The sequence below is a fragment of the Haematobia irritans genome, chromosome 4 (genome assembly GCF_050003625.1).
Source record: "Haematobia irritans isolate KBUSLIRL chromosome 4, ASM5000362v1, whole genome shotgun sequence".
Taxonomy (NCBI): domain Eukaryota; kingdom Metazoa; phylum Arthropoda; class Insecta; order Diptera; family Muscidae; genus Haematobia; species Haematobia irritans.
In genome coordinates, this window is record NC_134400.1 from 41,726,902 (window position 1) to 41,748,060 (window position 21,159).

Consider the following 21,159-nt stretch of genomic DNA (forward strand, 5'->3'; position numbering starts at 1 on the left):
TATTAACTTTGTCATTCCGTTTGTAACACATCGAAATATTGCTCTAAGACCCCATTAAGTATATATATTCTGGGTCGTGGTGAAATTCTGAGTCGATCTGAGCATGTCCGTCCGCCCGTCAGTCTGTTGAAATCACGCTAACTTCCGACTTGAAACTTAGCACAAGTAGTTGTTATTGATGTAGGTCGGATGGTATTGCAAATGGGCCATATCGGTCCACTTTTACGTATAGCCCCCATATAAACGGACCCCCAAATTTGGCTTGCGATTGCTCTAAGAGAAGCAAATTTCATCCGATCCGGCTAAAATTTGGTACATGGCGTTGGTATATGGTCTCTAACAACCATGCAAAAACTGGTCCACATCGGTCCACTTTTACGTATAGCCCCCATATAAACCGATCCCCCGATTTGGCTTGAGGAGCCTCTAAGAGAAGCAAATTTCATCCGATCCGGCTGAAATTTGGTACATGATGTTGGTATATATTCTCTAATGACCATGCAAAAATTGGTCCACATGGGCCCATAATTATATATAGCCCCCATATAAACCGATCCCAAGATTTGACCTCCGGAGCCTCTTAGAGGAGCAAAGGTCATCCGATCCGATTGAAATTTGGTACGTGGTGTTAATATATTGTCTCTAACAACCATGCCAAAAATGGTCCATATCGGTCCATAATAACATATAGCCCCCAAATAAATCGATCCCCAGATTTGTCCTCCGGAGCCTCTTGGAGGAGTAAAATTCATCCGATCCGGTTGAAATTTGGAACATGGTGTTAGTATAAGGCCGCTTATAACCATGCCATAATTGGTCCATGTCGGTCTATATTTATATATAGCCGATCCCCAATCACACAAAAATTGGTCTATATCGGACCATGGTTGCCACTCGAGCCAAAAATAATCTACCAAAATTTTATTTTTATAGAAAACATTGTCAAAATGTTATTTCCATAGAAAAATTTGTCCAAATTTTATTTCTATAGAAAATTTTGTCAAAATTTTATTTCTATAGAAAATTTTGTCAAAATTTTATTTCTATAGAAAATGTTGTCAAAATTTTATTTCTATAGAAAATTTTGTCAAAATTTTATTTCTATAGAAAATTTTGTCAAAATTTTATTTCTATAGAAAATGTTGTCAAAATTTTATTTCTATAGAAAATTTGTCAAAATTTTATTTCTATAGAAAATTTTTTCCAAATTTTATTTCTAAAGAAAATTTTTTCCAAATTTTACTTCTATAGAAAATGTTGTCAAAATTTTATTTTTTCAAAATTTTATTTCTATAGAAACGTTAAACTTAATTATATTATATTAATTACGAATGTGGTATATATTACGGTGTTAGGAAGCTTTAAGATACCTTGCCATCGGCAAGTGTTACCGCAACCAAAGTAATTCGATTGTGGATGACAGTCTTCAGTAGAAGTTTCTACGCAATCCATGGTGGAGGGTACATAAGCTTCGGCCTGGCCGAACTTACGGCCGTATATACTTGTTTTTCTATAGAAAATTTTTGCAAAATTTTGTTTCTATAAAACATTTTGTCAAAACTTTATTTCTATATGTTGTCAAAACTTAATTTCTATAGAAAATTTTGCCAAAATTGTATTTCTATAGAAAATTTGTCAAAAACTAATTTCATTGATTACACGAAAAAAAACGAACAATAACAAAACAAAACGAATGAACAAAAATTAATTTCTATAAAAAACTTTCTCAAAATTTTATTTATATAGAAAATTTTCCAAACATTTTATTTCTATAGAAAATTTTTGCGAAATTTTATTTCTATAGAAAATTTTGTCAAAATTTTATTTCTATAGAAATTTTTGAAAAATATTCATTCCATAGAAAATTTACTCAAAATTTTATTTCTATAGAAAATTCTATCGACATTTTATTTATATATAAAATTTTGTCAATATTTTATTTCTACGGAAATTTTTTGCAAAATTTTATTTCTATAGAAATTTTTGCACAATTTTATTTCTATAGAAATTTTTCGCTACATTTTATTTCTATAGAAAATTTTTGCAAAATTTTATTTCTGTAGAAAATTTTTGCAAAATGTTATTTCTATAGAATCTTTTACCAAAATTCTATTTCTACAGAAAATTTTTGCAAAATGTTATTTCTATAGAAAATTTTTGCAAAATTTTATTTCTACAGAAAATAGAAATAGACAATTTTATCTTAATTTTATTTCTATGGAAAATTTTATTTTTACCGAAAATCTTTGCAAAATGTTATTTCTATAGAAAATTTTGTCAAAATTTTAGTTTTATAGAAAAATTTGTCATAGTTTTATTTCTATAGAAACTTTTCTCAAAATTTTATTTCTATAGAAAATTTTCTCAAATTATTATTTCTATAGAATATTTTATCAAAAATTTTTTTCTATAGAAAATTTTCTCAAAATTTTATTTCTAGAGAAATTTTTCACCAAATTTTATTTCTATAGAAATTTTTTTCAAAATTTAGTTCTATAGAAAATTTTATGAAAATTTTATTTCTATAGGAAATTTTATCATAATTTTTTTCTATAGAAAATTTTATCAATATTTTATTTCTATAGAAAATTTTCTCAAAATATTATTTCTATAGAATATTTTATCAAAATTTTCTTTCTATAGAAAATTTTCTCAAAATTTTATTTCTGGAGAAAATTTTCTCAAAATTTTATTTCTGGAGAAAATTTTCTCAAAATTTTATTTCTATAGAAAATTTTATCAATATTTTATTTCTATAGAAAATTTTCTCAAAATATTATTTTTATAGAATATTTTATCAAAGTTTTCTTTCTATAGAAAATTTTCTCAAAATATTATTTCTATAGAATATTTTATCAAAATTTTCTTTCTATAGAAAATTTTCTCAAAATATTATTTCTATAGAATATTTTATCAAAATTTTCTTTCTGTAGAAAATTTTCTCAAAATTTTCTTTCTATAGAAAATTTTATCAAAATTTTATTTCTGGAGAAAATTTTGTCCAAATTTTATTTCTATAGAAAATTTTCTCAAAATTTTATTTCTATAGAATATTTTATTTTTATAGAAAATTTTCTCAAAATTTTATTTCTATGGAAAATTTTGTCAAAATTTTATTTCTATTGGAAATTTTTGCAAGATTTTATTTCTATAGAAAATTTTGTCAAATTCATTTTACTAATATAACAAATCTCCTTCTGAAGATAGAACATCTTGAGCCTTTGCATATTTATAGCTCACTGGATGAAAAATTCTATGTCTTGCTGGCCCAGTGCACAATTTTCTTGGTAGAATCTTTCTTCTCAGACTCAAATTGCTTGATAACGAATGTAACTTAATTTGATACAAATCCTCCATTAATCAAGCGTCATGTTGTTGCAACAGCGTGTTCATTTCCCGAAAATCCTAGAAGACAGTTAATTCCATCAAAGTGAAAAAAATAAAGCAAAACGAAGACATTCAAAGAACAACAAACTGATAATGGCTGGAGAACAGATGCAAACCAACTACGGAATTTCGGGGGCTATCCTTGCACATTCCATGCAGATGTGTGCCGAGAATATACGCGATGTCGCTTGAAATGGTCAACACGCTGTTAAGAAGATTATAATGATAACGTCATGGCTACTTGACTTTTCGCGTTTTCCCGTTTTCCTTCATAACAAATCTCCATATCATGGTTTATTCAATTTTCCTACTTTTCCGCTTCTTTTCTTTTTTTTGTCGGTCGGTTGGTTTCGCATTTTTTTGTTTTTGGTTGACTTGGATCGTTTTTCCACTGTGATTCCATTTAATTGCATTAGTTTGAGACAAGCGACAAAAGGAAACTGTAGCAAAATGAAAAACGCTAATACTGTTGTTGTGGTGGTGATGATGATGACGATGGTGACCTTAAAAAATTGAATGCCAAGGGGGTTGTCCGTGCAAGGGACATAAAGAACGGCTATGGGAATTTTGAAATATTCATTTCCCCTGAACGTTCCATGGTCGTATTTTCTCATACTTCCGTTCAACCAGACGTTAACCATGTTTTGAAATTTTAAAGCATATTTTTAGGAGGTTGAGCATTTTTGAAATCTAGTGACAGAGAAGGAGAGAGAGAAGCTCTTCAAAGAATTCACTCTCATGATTCTCACCAGGGGTGATCAATAGCATTCTTGAAATTGTACTGAATCAACTACGAGAAATTGCCTTTTTAAGCCAAAAGGCCTTTTTCATTTTGACAAAATTTTCTATAGAAATAAAATTTTGAAAAAATTTTCTATAGAAATAAAATTTTAACAAAATTTTCTATAGAAATAAAATTTTGAAAAAATTTTGTATAGAAATAAAATTTCGACAAAATTTTCTATAGAAATAAAATTTTGAGAAAATTGTCTATAGAAATAAAATTTTGAGAAAATTGTCTATAGAAATAAAAATTTGAGAAAATTTTCTATAGATAAAAATGTTGAGAAAATTTTCTATAGATAAATATATGATAAAATGGTCAACACCACAAAATTTTCTATAGATATACAATTTTGACAAAATTTTCCATGGAAATAAAATGTTGACAAAATTTTCTATGGAAATAAAATTTTGACAAAATTTTCTATGGAAATAAAATTTTGACAAAATTTTCTATAGAAATGAAATTTTGCAAACATTTTCTCTAGAAATAAAATTTTGAAAACAAAACTTCTGTACAAAACAAAATTTTCTATAAATGACAAAATTTTCTATAGAAATAAAATTTTGACAAAATTTTCTATAGAAATACAATTTTGAAAAAAGTTTCTTTACAATAAAAATTTTGACAAAATTTTCTATAGAAATAAATGTTGAGAAAATTTTCTGTAGAATTAAAAGTTTGACAAAATTTTCTATTGAATTAAAATTTTGACAAAATTTTCTATAGAAATAAAATGTTGAGAAAATTTTCTATAGAAACAAAATTTTGACAAAATCTTCTATAGAAATAAAATTTTGAAAAATATTTCTATACAAATAAAATGTTGATAAAATTTTCTGTAGAAAAAAAATAATTATGACAGAATTTTCTATAGAAATTAAATTTTGCAAAAATATTTCTATACAAACAAAATTTTGACAAAATTTTCTATAGAAAAAACATTTTGAAAAAAAAATCTGTACAAAACAAAATTTTCTATAAATGACAAAATTTTCTATTGAAATAAAATTTTACAAAATTTTCTATAGAAATAAAATTTTGAAAAAATTTTCTATAGAATTAAAATTTTGACAAAATTTTCTATAGAAATAAATGTTGGGAAAATTTTCTGTAGAATTAAAAGTTTGACAAAATTTTCTATAGAATTATAATTTTGACAAAATTGTCTATAGAAATAAAATTTTTCAAAAATATTTCTATAGAAATAAACATTTAACAAAATTATGACAAAATTTTCTATAGAAATAAAAATTTGAAATATCTGTAGAAAACAAAATTTTCTATAAATGACAAAATTTTCTATAGAAATAAAATTTTGACAAAATTTTCTATAGAAATAAATGATGAGAAAATTTTCTGTAGAATTAAAAGTTTGACATAATTTTCTATTGAATTAAAATTTTGACAAAATTTTCTATAGAAATAAAATGTTGAGAAAATTTTCTACAGAAACAAAAGTTTGACAAAATCTTCTATAGAAATAAAATTTTGAAAAATATTTCTATACAAATAAAATGTTGATAAAATTTTCTGTAAAAAAAAAATAATTATGACAGAATTTTCTATAGAAATAAAATTGTGCAAAAATATTTCTATACAAACAAAATTTTGACAAAATTTTCTATAGGAATAAAAATTTGACAAAATCTTCTATAGAAATAAAATTTTGACAAAATCTTCTATAGAAATAAAATTTTGAAAAATATTTCTATACAAATAAAATGTTGATAAATTTTTCTGTAAAAAAAAAAATAATTATGACAACATTTTCTATAGAAATAAAAATTTGACAAAATTTTCGATAGAAACAAAATTTTTTACAAAATTTTCTATCGAAATAAAATTTTGCAAAAATTTACTATAGAAATAAAAGTTTGACAAAATTTACTATAGAAATAAAAGTTTGACAAAATTTACTATAGAAAATAAAATTTTCACAAAATTTTCTGTAGAAATAAAAAACAAACTTTAGACAAAATTTTCTATAGAAGTACAAAATTTTACACAATTGTCGATAGAAACAAAATTTTGACAAAATTTTCTATATAAATAATAGATTTTTTCTATAGAAATAAAATTTTGACAAAATTTTCTATAGAAATACAATTTTCCAAAAATTTTCGAAAGAATTAAAGTTTTGCAAAAAAAAATTTAATAGAAATATAATTTTGACAAAATTTTCTAAAGAAAAAAAGAAATTGGCAAATTTTTCGTTTTAAACATTAAACATTAAAATCAACCTCTGATTGGACACCTCCCAACTAAGGACAACATTTAGACGACCATACGTGTCCACTTCTAAGAAGTTTCACTGTATTCTGAAATATATATTTTCTGTTTTATCATCAATTGAAAAAAAAAATATTTTTAAAAATATTATTAATTAAATAAAAACACTGCTATTATTTCTGAGATTATGTTGGTCTTAGCTGTAGATGATTTTCATGTTAAGACATCCCCACATTTTGCTTTGTCTCACTGTTACTTACATAGACTGGAGCTTTGTGAAAAAAAGTTTAATATTCTTTTTTTATTGAGTTTTAAGTTAACAAGATTTCTTTTTTCCTGAGATGGGGCGAAGAATGTGTCTTTTAGTACCACCCACAAAACATGCAATAAATTTTCATCAGGATATTGTCTTTTTGTTCCTTGGCTCTGGTGACATTTCATTTTCTACATGAAAATTTTGCTCATTTTATCCATTAGAAAGTTTCCTTTTTTTTCGTTTGTGAGATATAGCAGCTTTAGTGGTCCATAATGGCCAAGAGTCCATTTTCATAAAGAGGACTTTTGACGTTCAGTGAGGAGAGTTAGAAAAATAGCAAGTGAAAATGTGCTAAATTCAGTTGCTATCATCATATTTAGAGTGGTTCCACCGGATCTAATGTACCCTAAATAAAATAAATAAAATTTTGCAAACATTTCTAAAGACAAAAAAATTGCAAAAATTTTTTATAGAAATACAATTTTTGTCAACATTTTCTATAGAAATAAAATTTTGCAAAAAATTTCTATCGAAATAAAATGTTGATAAAATTTTCTGTAGAAATAAAATTTTGACAAAATTTTCTATAGAAATAAAATTTTGACAAAATAGAAATAAAATGTTGAAAACATTTTCTGTAGAAATAAAATTTTATTTGTTGTTTTGATCTTAGCTTAAAAACCATTGCGTTGACTAAACTACAATAGTAGCTTAACCAACAGAGGAAAAGAAGATAAAGATAAATTTGACAAACATTCTTTTCCTCTGTGTGTTAAGCTACTATTGCAGTTAAGTCAACGCAATGGCTTTTTAAGCTGAGATCAAAACAAGAATGATTGAAGTACAAACCAACAATAAAAAAACAAAACGATTGAAATAAAATTTTGACAAAATTTTCTGCAAAAATTAAATTTTGAAATAAAATTTTGTCAAAATTGTCTATAGAAATAACATTTAGCAAAATTTTCCTATAGAAATAAAATTTTGAAAACATTTTCTACAAAAATAAAATTTTTCAAAAATTTTCTTTAGAAATAAAATTTTGCAAAAATTTTCTTTAGAAATACAATTTTGACAAAATTTTCTACAGAAATAAAATTTTGCAAAAAATTTCTATCGAAATAAAATTTTGACAACATTTTCTGTAGAAATAAAATTTTGCAAAAATTTTCTATAGAAATAAAATTTTGCAAAAATTTTCTATAGAAATAAAACTTTGCAAACATTTTCTATAGAAATAAAATTTTGCAAAAATTTTCTTTAGAAATACAATTTTGACAAAATTTTCTACAGAAATAAAATTTTGCAAAAATTTTCTATAGAAATAAAATTTTGACAATATATTCTACAAAAATAAAATTTGGACAAAATTTTCTATTGAAATAAAATTTTTCAAAAAATGTATATAAATTATTGTATAGAAATATAAATTATTGTATAAAATATTGTATAGAAATATAATCTTGACAAAAACTTCTATAGAAATAGAACCTTAAAATAAAATTTAGAGAAAATTTTCTATAGAAATGAAATTTTACATACATTTTCTGTAGAAATTTTGACAAAAATTCCATAGAATTGAAATTTTGCATAAATATTCTATAGAAATAAAATTTTGATAAAATTATCTATAGAAATTTTCTATAGAAATAGAATTTTTATAAAATTTTCTATAGAAATAAAATTTTGGCAAAATTTTCTATAGAAATAAAATTTTGACGAAATTGTCGATAGTAATAAAATTTTCACAAAATTCTCTATAGAAATAAAATTTTGATAAAATTTTGTATAGAAATAAAATTTTGGCAAAATTTTCTATAGAAATAAACATCAGACAAAATTTTCTATAGAAATAAAATTATGCAAAAATTTTCTGTAGAAATAAAATTTTGCACAAAATTTCTGTAAAAATAAATGTTTGCAAAAAGTTTCTATAGAAATAAACTTTGCACAAATTTTCTATAGAAATAAAATTTTGCACAAATTTTCGATAGAAATAAAATTTTGCAAAAATTTTCGATAGAAATAAAATTTGCAAAAATTTTCTGTAGAAATAAAATTTGCACAAATTTTCGATAGAAATAAAATTTGCAAAAAATTTTAATAAAAATAAAATAAAATTGGTAATAAGTGTGATTTTAACAGACGGATGGACGGACATCGCTAAATCGACTTAGAAAATTTTTCGTTTGTCTTCTTCCAATGAATAAACTTTGACAAAGTCCTCAATTACAAATGTCTATGATGTCACATTTGTATTGACATGTTTTTTTATTTTTTTTTTTTAAGATCACAAGAAGATTGTAGAAAATTTCCTCTTCATTCAGACTATGTTAATATCGACTATGTACACCTATAGTTCTATGGGGCCTTTTGTACGTACCATGGACCAAATAGTCTTTTGGCAAACATCTCCTCTTCATTATCATAACAATCAAGCAAAGACGAGGGGTATAGTGGAATAAAACTGACAGTAGAATCCCACTTATTCCGTTTACTGACAAAGGCCATTCGTTGTTTCCGTCTCCATATTTTCCGTTGACAGCTTACAAAGCAATGTCACTTATGATTTTTCGTTCTCTCTGAATCTCCTCTCTCTCCCTCTTGCTCTCTTTCGTTCTTTCCTTTGTGTTTAAAGCTTTGTGATTGTTTATCTATGTGAACAATGTCATATGTGTCGGTGTTATACAGCAGCTATTTAGTTGATATTCATAAAAGAAACAAAAAAAACAAACAAAAGATAGAGTTAACCCAGCAAACAATTTCAATTTTATTTCTCTAGAAAATTTGTCAAAATTTTATTTCTATAGAATTTTTTTTCAAAATTTTGTTGCTAAGAAATTTTGTCAAAATTTTATTTTTTATCGAAAATTTTGTCAAAAATTAATTTATACAGAAAATTTGGTCAAAATTGTATATTTTATAGAAAATTTCGTGAAAATTTAATTTCTATATAAATTTTTATCAAAATTTTATTTATCCAGAGAATTTTTGTCGAAATGTTATTTCTATTGAAAAATTTTGTCAAAATTGTATTTCTTTAGAAAAATTTTGTAAAAATTTTTTTTCTCTAGAGAAATTTTGTAAAAATGTTTTTTTTTTATAGACAATTTCCTCAAAAATTTATTTCTATAGACAATTTTATCAAAATTGTATTTCTCTAGAAAATTTTGCAAAAATTTTATTTCTATAAAAAAATTTTGTCGAAATTTTATTTTTATAGAAAATTTTGTCGAAATTTTATTTTTATAGAAAATTTTGTCGAAATTTTATTTTTATAGAAAATTTTGTCGAAATTTTATTTTTATAGAAAATTTTGTCGAAATTTTATTCCTCTAGAAAATTTTGTCAATTTTTTATTTCTATAAAAAAACTTTGTCAAACTTTTTATTTCTATAAAAATTTTTGTAAACTATAGAAAATTGTAGCAAACTTTTATTTCTATAGAAAATTTGATCAAAATTTCATTTCTATAGAAAATTTTGTCAAAATTTTATTTCTATAGAAAATTTTGTCAAAATTTTATTTCTATAGAAATTTTTTTTCAATATTTAATTCTTCTAGAAAATTTCATTTCTCTAGAAAACTTTGTCAAAGCTTTATTTCTCTAGAAAATTTTGTCAAAACTTTATTTCCTAGAAATTTTTGTTAAAACGTTATTTCTCTAGAAAATTTTGTGAAAACTTTATTTCCTAGAAATTTTTGTCAAAACGTTATTTCTCTAGAAAATTTTGACAAAAATCTTATTTCTATAGAAAATCTTGTCAAAATTTTATTTGTCTAGAAAATTTTGTCACAATTGTATTTCTATAGAAAATGTTCTCAAAATTTTATTTCTATAGAAAATTTAGTCAAACTTCTATTTCTATAGAAAATTTTGTTGAAATTTTATTTCTATAGAAAATTTAGTCAAAATTCTATTCCTATACAAAATTTAGTACAAATTGTAATTGCATAGAGAAATTTGGTCAAATTTATATTTCTCTAGAAAATTTTGTCAAAATTCCATTTTACAAGAAAATTTTGTCAAAATTGTATTTCTCTAGAAGATTTTGACAAAATTACATTTCTCTAGAAAATTTTGTCAAAATTTTGTTTCTCTAGAAAATTTTGTTGAAATTTTATTTCTATAGAAAATTTTGTAAAAGTTTTATTCGTCTAGAAAATATTGTCAAATTTTTATTTTTATAGAAAATTTTGTCGAAATTTTATTTCTATAGAAAATATTGTCAAAGTTTTATTCGTGTAGAAAATTTTGTCACTTTTTTATTTCTATAAAAAAACTTTGTTAAAATTTTTATTTAAAATTTTGTCAAAATTTTGTTGCTAAGAAATTTTGTCAATTTTTTATTCCTATAAAAAAACTTTGTCAAACTTTTTATTTCTATAAAATATTTTGTAAACTATAGAAAATTGTAGCAAAATTTTATTTCTATAGAAAATTTGATCAAAATTTCATTTCTATAGAAAATTTTGTCAAAATTTTATTGCTCTAAAAAATGTTGTCAAAATTGTATTTCTATAGAAAATTTTGTCAAAATTTTATTTCTATAGAATTTTTTTTTTCAATATTTTATTCTTCTAGAAAATTTCTCTAGAAAACTTTAACAAAGCTTTATTTCTCTAGAAAATTTTGTCAAAACTTTATTTCCTAGAAATTTTTGTCAAAACGTTAATTCTCCAGAAAATTTTGTCAAAAATCTTATTTCTATAGAAAATTTTGTCAAAATTTTATTTGTCTAGAAAATTTTGTCAAAATTGTATTTCTATAGAAAATTTTATCAAAATTTTATTTGTGTAGAAAATTTTGTCAAAATTGTATTTCTATAGAAAATTTTGTCAAAATGTTATTTCTATAGAAAATTTAGTCAAACTTCTATTTCTATAGAAAATTTTGTTGAAATTTTATTTCTATAGAAAATTTAGTCAAAATTCTATTCCTATACAAAATTTAGTACAAATTGTAATTGCATAGAGAAATTTGGTCAAAATTCTATTTCTCTAGAAAATTTTGTCAAAATTCTATTTCTCAAAATTGTATTTCTCTAGAAAATTTTATCAAAATTTTGTTTCTATAGAAAATTTTGTCAAAATTTTGTTCCTCTAGAAAATTTTGTCAAAAATTTTGTTTCTCTAGAAAATTTTGTAAAAGTTTTATTCGTCTAGAAAATATTGTCAAAATTTTATTTTTATAGAAAATTTTTTCGAAATTTTATTTCTATAGAAAATATTGTCAAAGTTTTATTCGTCTAGAAAATTTTGTCAATTTTTTATTTCTATAAAAAAACTTTGTCAAAATTTTTATTAAAAAAAAATTTTTGTCAATACTTTATTTCTTTAGGAAATTTTGTCAAAATTTTATTTCTTTAGGAAATTTTGTCAAAATTTTATTTCTATAGAAAATTTTGTCAAAATTTTATTTCCATAGAAAATTTTGTCAAAATTTTATTTCTATAGAAACTTTTGTCAAAATTTTATTTCTATAGAAACTTTTGTAAAAGTTTTATTCGTCTAAAATATTGACAAAATTTTATTTTTATAGAAAATTTTGTCGAAATTTTATTTCTATAGAAAATATTGTCAAAGTTTTATTCGTCTAGAAAATTTTGCCCAAATTTTGTCAACATTTTATTCGTCTAGAAAATTTTGTCAATATTTTCTTTCTATAGAATATTTTGTCAAAATTTTATTTCTATAGAACATTTTATTTCTCTAGAAAATTTTGTCAAAATTTTATTTCTATAGAAAATTTTGTCAAAATTTTATTTCTATAGAACATTTTGTTAAAAATTTATTTCTCTAGAAAACTTTGTCAAAATTTTATTTCTATAGAAAATTTTGTAAAAGTTTTATTCGTCTAGAAAATATTGTCAAAATTTTATTTTTATAGAAAATTTTGTCGAAATTTTATTTCTATAGAAAATATTGTCAAAGTTTTATTCATCTAGAAAATTTTGCCCAAATTTTGTCAATATTTTATTTCTCTAGAAAATTTTGTCAAAATTTTATTTCTATAGAAAATTTTGTTAAAATTTTATTTCTATAGAGAATTTTGTCAAAATTTTATTTCTATAGGAAATTTTTTCAATATTTTATTACTCTTGACAATTTTGTCAAAATTTTATTTCTCTGGAAAGTATGACCCTTAGCCTCAAGTCATTCTCAGAGATCTCCGCATTTATCCCGGTAACAGTCAGGTTGCCCAGTGTATACAGATATGTAGATATCTAGTGCTATTAACTACCATTGTTTGGGCCCCCCTCAACCCCCATAGAAACTCCTTTGTGCAATTGAATGGACTTAAACCCCATATAATCACAAATTCATATCTTGGCCATAGATATATTCTTTGGGGGGTCCCTGGTATTCCTCACATGTTTATTGAATTTAGTTCCATCTCACCTAAATTTAACTATGGCAACATGCTGCCCTCACCTTAATATCCTTGACACAGAGAAGAGGTTTTAACAAAATCTAGTAGACCAAGGACAACAGCGACAACAACAACAAAATAATATGGCATAGAGCGAAGGTGGCAAGAAGGTTGGACAATCACTGAGTTGAGTTGATTTGAGTGGTGACATTGTCGGCGCTGTCATTGTTAACTGTTGCATATTGCAAGGACATTCTAATGCAATGCAATGTGCTTGCCGCAGATGTTTTATCCATTAGCACATACAGCAGAGAGCACATGCAGAGAGGGAAACATCCGAAAAAAAGCGGGAAATAGGAAGACACAAACGCACTCACACACACACATACGCCAAGGATGTACATTTGAGAACTATCAGAAGTTAATGCTTCTTTTTATTCCACATTGTATACACATTGCTTGAGGTTCCTTCTATGAGTACAGAAATGTAAGAGCAAGTTAATAAAGGAACAAAGTGTGTGTGTTTTAAGATCTTGAACAACAACAAAAACAACAGTAACATTTGAATATACTGCATATCCTTTGTAGTTCATTATGAATGCTGCCAAGTTAGGGTGTGGCATGCATTTAGCTCATTGGTCAATAATCTGGCAGATTTATGGTTTTAATTTGTTTTGTTAAAAAAAAAAACAAACAGATGTCCATTTTAACAAAGACTCATAAGACAAAAGGCAACAAATATGGAAGATTCTCAAAAAATACATGAATGAAATAATTGAATTATATGGAAGAAATAAATATTGATCGAATCTTATATGTAGCCTCTAAACAGAAATTTACTTCGAACCATAGATTCTGAGTCGCCGCGCTTTAATCTGAACTCTCCAATCAGAAATTGGCCTCTTGTCAGAGATATTAGGAGTGATATCGCTAATATCGCTACTGATCAGTTGCAGGCACAGATCTCGCGTTATAACGATTGGCAACGCTAATTTCTTATATATTCAGTAATATACCGTTCAGACATACATATTTATTGTACAACTTTTGGGAGATCCATGTCAACATTTGCATCAGAGAATGAAGCCGCCGAGTCACGCCGCCAATTTTAGCCGCTGCCGACCATTTTATGCCAGTCTGAGTCGCCGCCAAATATGTCGACTCATCTCGACTCAAATTTAGCCGCCATTTAATCAAAAATATTGATTTAATTATGAAAAATGTATTAATAATTATAGTATTTTTGCCAAAAAAAAATTTGAACCTTGCACCAGAGAGTGAAGCCGCCGAATATGTCAACTCATCTTGACTCAAATTTAGCCGCCAATTGATCAAAAATATCGATTTAAATTAGAACAAGTATATACGGCCGTAAGTTCGGCCAGGCCGAATCTTATGTACCCTCCACCATGGATTGCGTAGAAACTTCTACGAAAAATTTCAACTCACATGGTTGTTAAATATCATAAACTACCACCACGTACCAAATTTCAACCAGATCGGATGAATTTTGCTTCTCCAAAAGGCATCGGAGGTCAAATTTGGGGATCGGTTTATATGGGAGCTATATATTATTATGGACTGATAGGAACCAATTCCTGCATGGTTGTTGGACACCCTATACTAACATCACGTACCAAATTTCAACCGAATGGGAAGAATTTTGCTCTTCCAAGGTGCTCCGGAGGTCAAATCTGGGAATCGGTTTATATGGGGGCTATATATAATTATGGACCGATATGGACCAATTTTTGCATGGTTGTTATAGACCATATACTAACACCATGTACCAAATTTCAGCCGGATCGGATGAAATTTGCTTCTCTTAGAGGCTACGCAAGCCAAATCGGGGGATCGGTTTATATGGGGGCTATATATAATTATGGACTGATGAGAACCAATTTTTGCATGGTTGTTAGAGACCATATACTAATACCATGTACCAAATTTAAGCCGGATCGGATGAAAATTGTTTCTCGTAGAGGCTCTGCAAACCAAATCGGGGGATCGGTTTATATGGGGGCTATATATAATTATGGACTGATGAGAACCAATTTTTGCATGGTTGTTAGAGACCATATACTAACACCATGTACCAAATTTCAGCCGGATCGGATGAAAATTGTTTCTCGTAGAGGCTCTGCAAGCCAAATCGGGGGATCGGTTTATATGGGGGCTATATATAATTATGGACCGATGTGGACCAATTTTTGCATGGTTATTAGAGACCATATACTAACACCATGTACCAAATTTCAGCCGGATCGGATGAAATTTGCTTCTTTTAGAGGCTCCCCAAGCCAAATCGGGGGAACGGTTTATATGGGGGCTATATATAATTATGGACCGATGTGGACCAATTTTTGCCGGATCGGATGAAAATTGTTTCTCGTAGAGGCTCTGCAAACCAAATCGGGGGATCGGTTTATATGGGGGCTATATATAATTATGGACCGATGTGGACTAATTTTTGCATGGTTGTTAGAGACCATATACTAACACCATGTACCAAATTTCAGCCGGATCGGATGAAATTTGCTTCTCTTAGAGGCCTCGCAAGCCAAATTTGGGGGTCCGTTTATATGGGGGCTATACGTAAAAGTAGACCGATATGGCACATTTGCAATACCATCCGACCTACATCAATAACAACTATTTGTGCCAAATTTCAAGTCGATAGCTTGTTTTGTTCTGAAGTTAGCGTGATTTCAACAGACGGACGGACGGACATGCTCAGATCGACTCAGAATTTCACCCGACCCAGAATATATATACTCTATGGGGTCTTAGAGCAATATTTCGATGTGTTACAAACGGAATGACAAAGTTAATATACCCCCATCCTATGGTGGAGGGTATAAAAATATATTATTATACCCTTCACCACTACTGTGGTACAGGGTATAATAAGTTTGTGCATTTGTATGTAACGCCAAGAAGGAAAAGTCTGAGACCCATCGTTTAGTATACCGATCGTCTTAGAATTAAATTCTGAGTCGTCCGTCTGTCTGTATATGTAATTTTGTGCACAAAGTACAGCTCGCAATTTAAGTCCGATCGTCCTCAAATTTGGCATAGGACAGAGACAGAGGCATAGGACAGGGACAGAGACAATCGCTATTGGTTTTGGAAAAAAATCGGTTCAGATTTAGATATAGCTGCCATATGTATTTATCTCCGATTTGGTCATAGTTAACGTGTTTATTAACCGATTTTCTTGAAATGCCGTACATCCAAATATTTTATGAATCTCGAAAAGCTTGCAAAATATCAGCCAAATCGGTTCAGATTTAGATATAGCTCCCATATATATCTTTCGTCCGATTTAGACTCATATGACCACAGAGGCCAAAGTTTACTACCGATCTTCGTGAAATTTTGCACAGAAGGTAGAATTGACATTCTACCAATGCTTGGTAAATTTGATTGAAATCGGTTTAAATTAAGATATAGCTCCCATATATATCTTTCGTCCGATTTGAACTTATATGGCCACAAAAGCCAGAGTTTTGCCGTGATTTGCTTCAAATTTTGTACAAGGGGTACGTTTAATAGTATCGTTAAGTGTGTCAAATTTTGTTAAAATCGGTTCAGATTTAGATATAGCTCACATATATATCTTTCGCCCGATTTGGACTTACGTGGTCTCAAAAGCCAGAGTTTTGCCCTGACTTACTTCAAATTTTGCACAAGCGGTACTTTTAACGATACTATTGTATGTGCCAAATATGGTCAAAATCGATTCAGATTTGGATATAGCTCCCATATATATCTTTCGTCCGATTTGAACTTATATGACCTCAAAATCCAGGGTTTTGCCGTGATTTGCTTCAAATTTCGCACAAGGAGTACGTTTAGTAGTATCGGTTGGTTGAAATCGGTTCAGATTTAGATATGGTTCCCATATATATATATATATATATATATATATCTTCCGTCCGATTTGCAGTCATATGACCAGGGGGCCAAAGTTATACTCCCATTTACGTGAAATTTCGCATAGATAGCAGAATTTTTATTCTAACTATACATGTCAAATTTAGTCAAAATCTGTAAGAAGTAAAAAAATTGTCTCCTTTATATAGCTTCCAGCAAATGTGAAGTAGTTGAGATGGTAACACAAATTTTGGCCTACATAGGGGTGAAGGGTATAATATAGTCGGCCCCGCCCGACTTTAGACTTTACTTACTTGTTAATTATCATATTTTTTGCCAAAAATTTTGAATCTTAAACCCACAATCAATCAATTTCAAACTACTATAATGGTTTCGCAAAAATTTAGCTCTGAAAATTTTAATGAAGTGTAAATTTGATTGTACAACTCAAAATCATTGTCATTCGAATAACTTCAAATTGATTTTATAATGGATGACTGTCCGCCGCCGAGTGGATAAATGTATATCGACTAGAGGTGTGCACAAGAGTAAAATTTTTCTCACGCACACTACCAACGGAAAAATCTTTCTCACGCACGATATTGTTTGGTAGGTCTCACACTCATGCGCTTTATGCGCTTTACATATTATCAGTTATTCCGGACGGAATGTCGGTGTTTGTAAAGAATCTTACAGTGTGTCGGATCGATACGATTTGTCGGCGATGACTAAATAATCGGTAAATGTGTTATCGATCCCATAAACGTACAGCAGTATCGATTATGCCTTCGGACTTAACTTATAATTCCGGACGACAGTGCTCGTGTCGAACATATCCCATAACAGGTTGGCTGATAAGTCCCCGGTCTAACAAAGAAAAACACATTTTTTTGTCAAAATTCGTTTTTTTATTATTCAACATAGTTCCCTTCAAGAGCGATACAACGATTATAACGACCTTCCAATTTTTTGATACCATTTTGGTAGTACTCCTTCGGTTTTGCCTCCAAATAGGCCTCAGTTTCGGCGATGACATCTTCATTGCAGCCAATTTTTTTGAGAACAAGAAAAAGTCGCTGGGGTCCGATCTGGAGAATACGGTTGGCGGGGAAGCAATTCGAAGCCCAATTCATGAATTTTTGCCATCGTTCTCAATGACTTGTGGCACGGTGCGTTGTCTTGGTGGAACAACACTTTTTTCTTCTTCATATGGGGCCGTTTTGATTTCGACCTTCAAACGCTCCAATAAGGCCATATAATAGTCACTGTTGATGGTTTTTCCTTCTCAAAGTAATTGATAAAAATTATTTCATGCGCATCCCAAAAACAGAGGCCATTACTTTGCCAGCGGATTTTTGAGTCTTTCCACGCTTCGGAGACGGTACACCGGTCGCTGTCCACTCAGCCGACTGTCGATTGGACTCAGGAGTGTAGTGATGGAGCCATGTTTCATCCATTGTCACATATCGACGGAAAAACTCGGGTGTATTACGAGTTAACAGCTGCAAACACCGCTCAGAATCATCAACACGTTGTTGTTTTTGGTCAAATGTGAGCTCGCGCGGCATCCATTTTGCACAGAGCATCCGCATATCCAAATATTGATGAATGATATGACCAACACGTTCCTTTTATTTTACGGTCATTCAAAATCATTTTGTGGATTTTTTGATGTTTTCGTCGGTAACCACCTCTTTCGGGCGTCCACTGCGTTCACCGTCCTCCGTGCTCATTTCACCACGCTTGAATTTTGCATACCAATCAATTATTGTTGATTTCCTTGGGGCAGAGTCCGGAAACTCATTATCAAGCCAAGTTTTTGCTTCACCGTATTTTTTCACTTCAGAAAACAGTATTTTATCAAAACACGAAATTCCTTTTTTTCCATTTTTTTTTCACAATAACAAAAGTTGATTCACAAAACACGCTCTATCTCATAAACTGATTGACGTACATACGTCAAATTTTGACACGAATCATTTGAAGGTTGGTACTATATAAAAATAATATGCATTTAATACTAGCGACGCCATCTATGTGTCAGACTGGGGACTTATCAGCCAACCTGTGATATTGTGCACATTATAAGTTAAGTCCGAAGGCATAATCGATACTGCTGCATGTTTATGGAATCGATAACACATTTACCGATTATTTAGTTATCGCCGACAAGTCGTATCGATCCGACACACTGTAAGATTCTTTACAAACACCGACATTCCGTCCGGATAGTCTGTAAAGCGCATCACGCACGAAAATGTCGTGACTCACGAATATTTTTATGAGTAATTTACCTGAGGGACGTATCTGAAATCATGAGCACGATTAATATCGAGAGTGTTATTAAACTCTTAACATCCTAGGTGTCACTAAAATTGCAAATGAATTTAACTTTTAAGCGTTTTACGTTGGAGAGCGGGATTATTTTCGTGAGAATATTTCGTGTCATGTGCACACCTCTAGTCGATAATAGGGCTGTTTTCTTTTTGCACTGGATGCAAAATTTGTATGGGCTATCCAGAACATCGTTGCACTGGTGTTCTATCCAGAACATCTCATCAGTGCAATTCGCGCCGATGTTGCCAGATTGTATTTGGATAAAGTGACGCTTCTTCGATTCACAATAGCAATTTATTTTGACTATTTTACCGAAAAACATGAAATTCAAAGTGATACAGTGTCATAAATAATCGCAGAAGTAAATATTTATTACTAATTGAAGCATTTCATACATTAAAAATGCAAGATTTCACTTCTTTTCTGTGATTGTTTTTAAACAGCTGATGACAGTGTTGCATATTTTTGGAGATGTCCTGGATAAACGAGTACTCTGTTTTATTTTAGTCCTTAACGGCTTAGCATATCCAGTGCTAAAAGAAAACAGCCCTAATATCGAGGTAGGAGGTGTGCACGTGAGTAAAATTTAACTCACACTCACGACGGAAAAATCTTACTCACGCACGATATTGTTTGGTAGGTCTCACGCTCACGCACACTCACGCACGAAAATGTTGTGACTCACTCGATATTATCGACTTAGCCGTCAAGCCGCCACCGTCTTAGGCAAAAAAATTGTGTCAGCCGCCGACAAAAATGGGTCGGCTTCATTCTCCATGTCAAACATCTGCATCAGAGAAAGAAGCCAACCTATTTTTGTCGGCGGATGTTTGCCTCCGGCGGCGGCGGACAATTGTCCATTATAAAATTAAAAAGGTGAATGGTAATGGGATTAGTTGTACAAATAAGCGTGTCATCAAATTTACATTTCATTCAAATTTTCTTTGCTACATTTTCGCAAAATAATTATAGCAACTTGATGATTGATTGTTGGTGGAAGGTTCTACATTTTGGCCAAAAATACAATTATTAATAAAGTTTTCTGATTTAAATCATTATTTTTCATTTTTTGGTGGCTGAATTAGATTCGAGATGAGTCGAAATATTCGGCGGAGTCGACTGGTAAAAAATGCTCGGCGGCTACATTCTCTGATCTGCATCCCTAAAGTGCCGTTCACACTATCTTATAACTTTCGAGACAAGTTTGTAGATAGATTTGTTATGAATGCAACTCCTTTGTTTACTATTTAACTGGCAATGAATTTGCATATCTCGATGTATAGGGAAAAAAATATTATTTATAATACGTTTACACTATGCTCGAAAGTTTTTTTCTTAACATTTAATACTACGTTCGCACTAGACACGACATCCTCGCAAACGAGGATTTTGGTCGAAATCCTCCTAGATCTCAATAGATTTGCAATAGGCAAATATCAGCTGGCTCGTAGAGGAGTTCAACAAAATTTCTTTCAAAATCCCCTATACTGCCTTGTACAACTGTGGTTTTAGTACTAAAAATGCGCTTTTTGCAACCCTGCTCCAATTTTCCTTGTTTGCATTGATATATTTACAAACAGCTGTTAAATCCTCAAATCTACGAAATCTCGTTATTTTGCCAGTTCGAACACTTGAGATTTGTAAAGAGATTTTGGTTCTAAATATAGTACTAAAAATGCGCTTTTTGCAACCCTGCCCCAATTTTCCTTGTTTGTATTGATATATTTACAAACAGCTGTTAATTCCTCAAATCTACGAAATCTCGTTATTTTGCCAGATCGAACACTTGAGATTTGTAAAGAGATTTTGGTTCTAAATAGCGAGATTTCGTGTCTAGTGCGAACGTAGTATAATGGAAGACGATTTGCGAATCGCTAAGCAACGAAATTATTTTTTTTTTTACAGTTAAAAAGG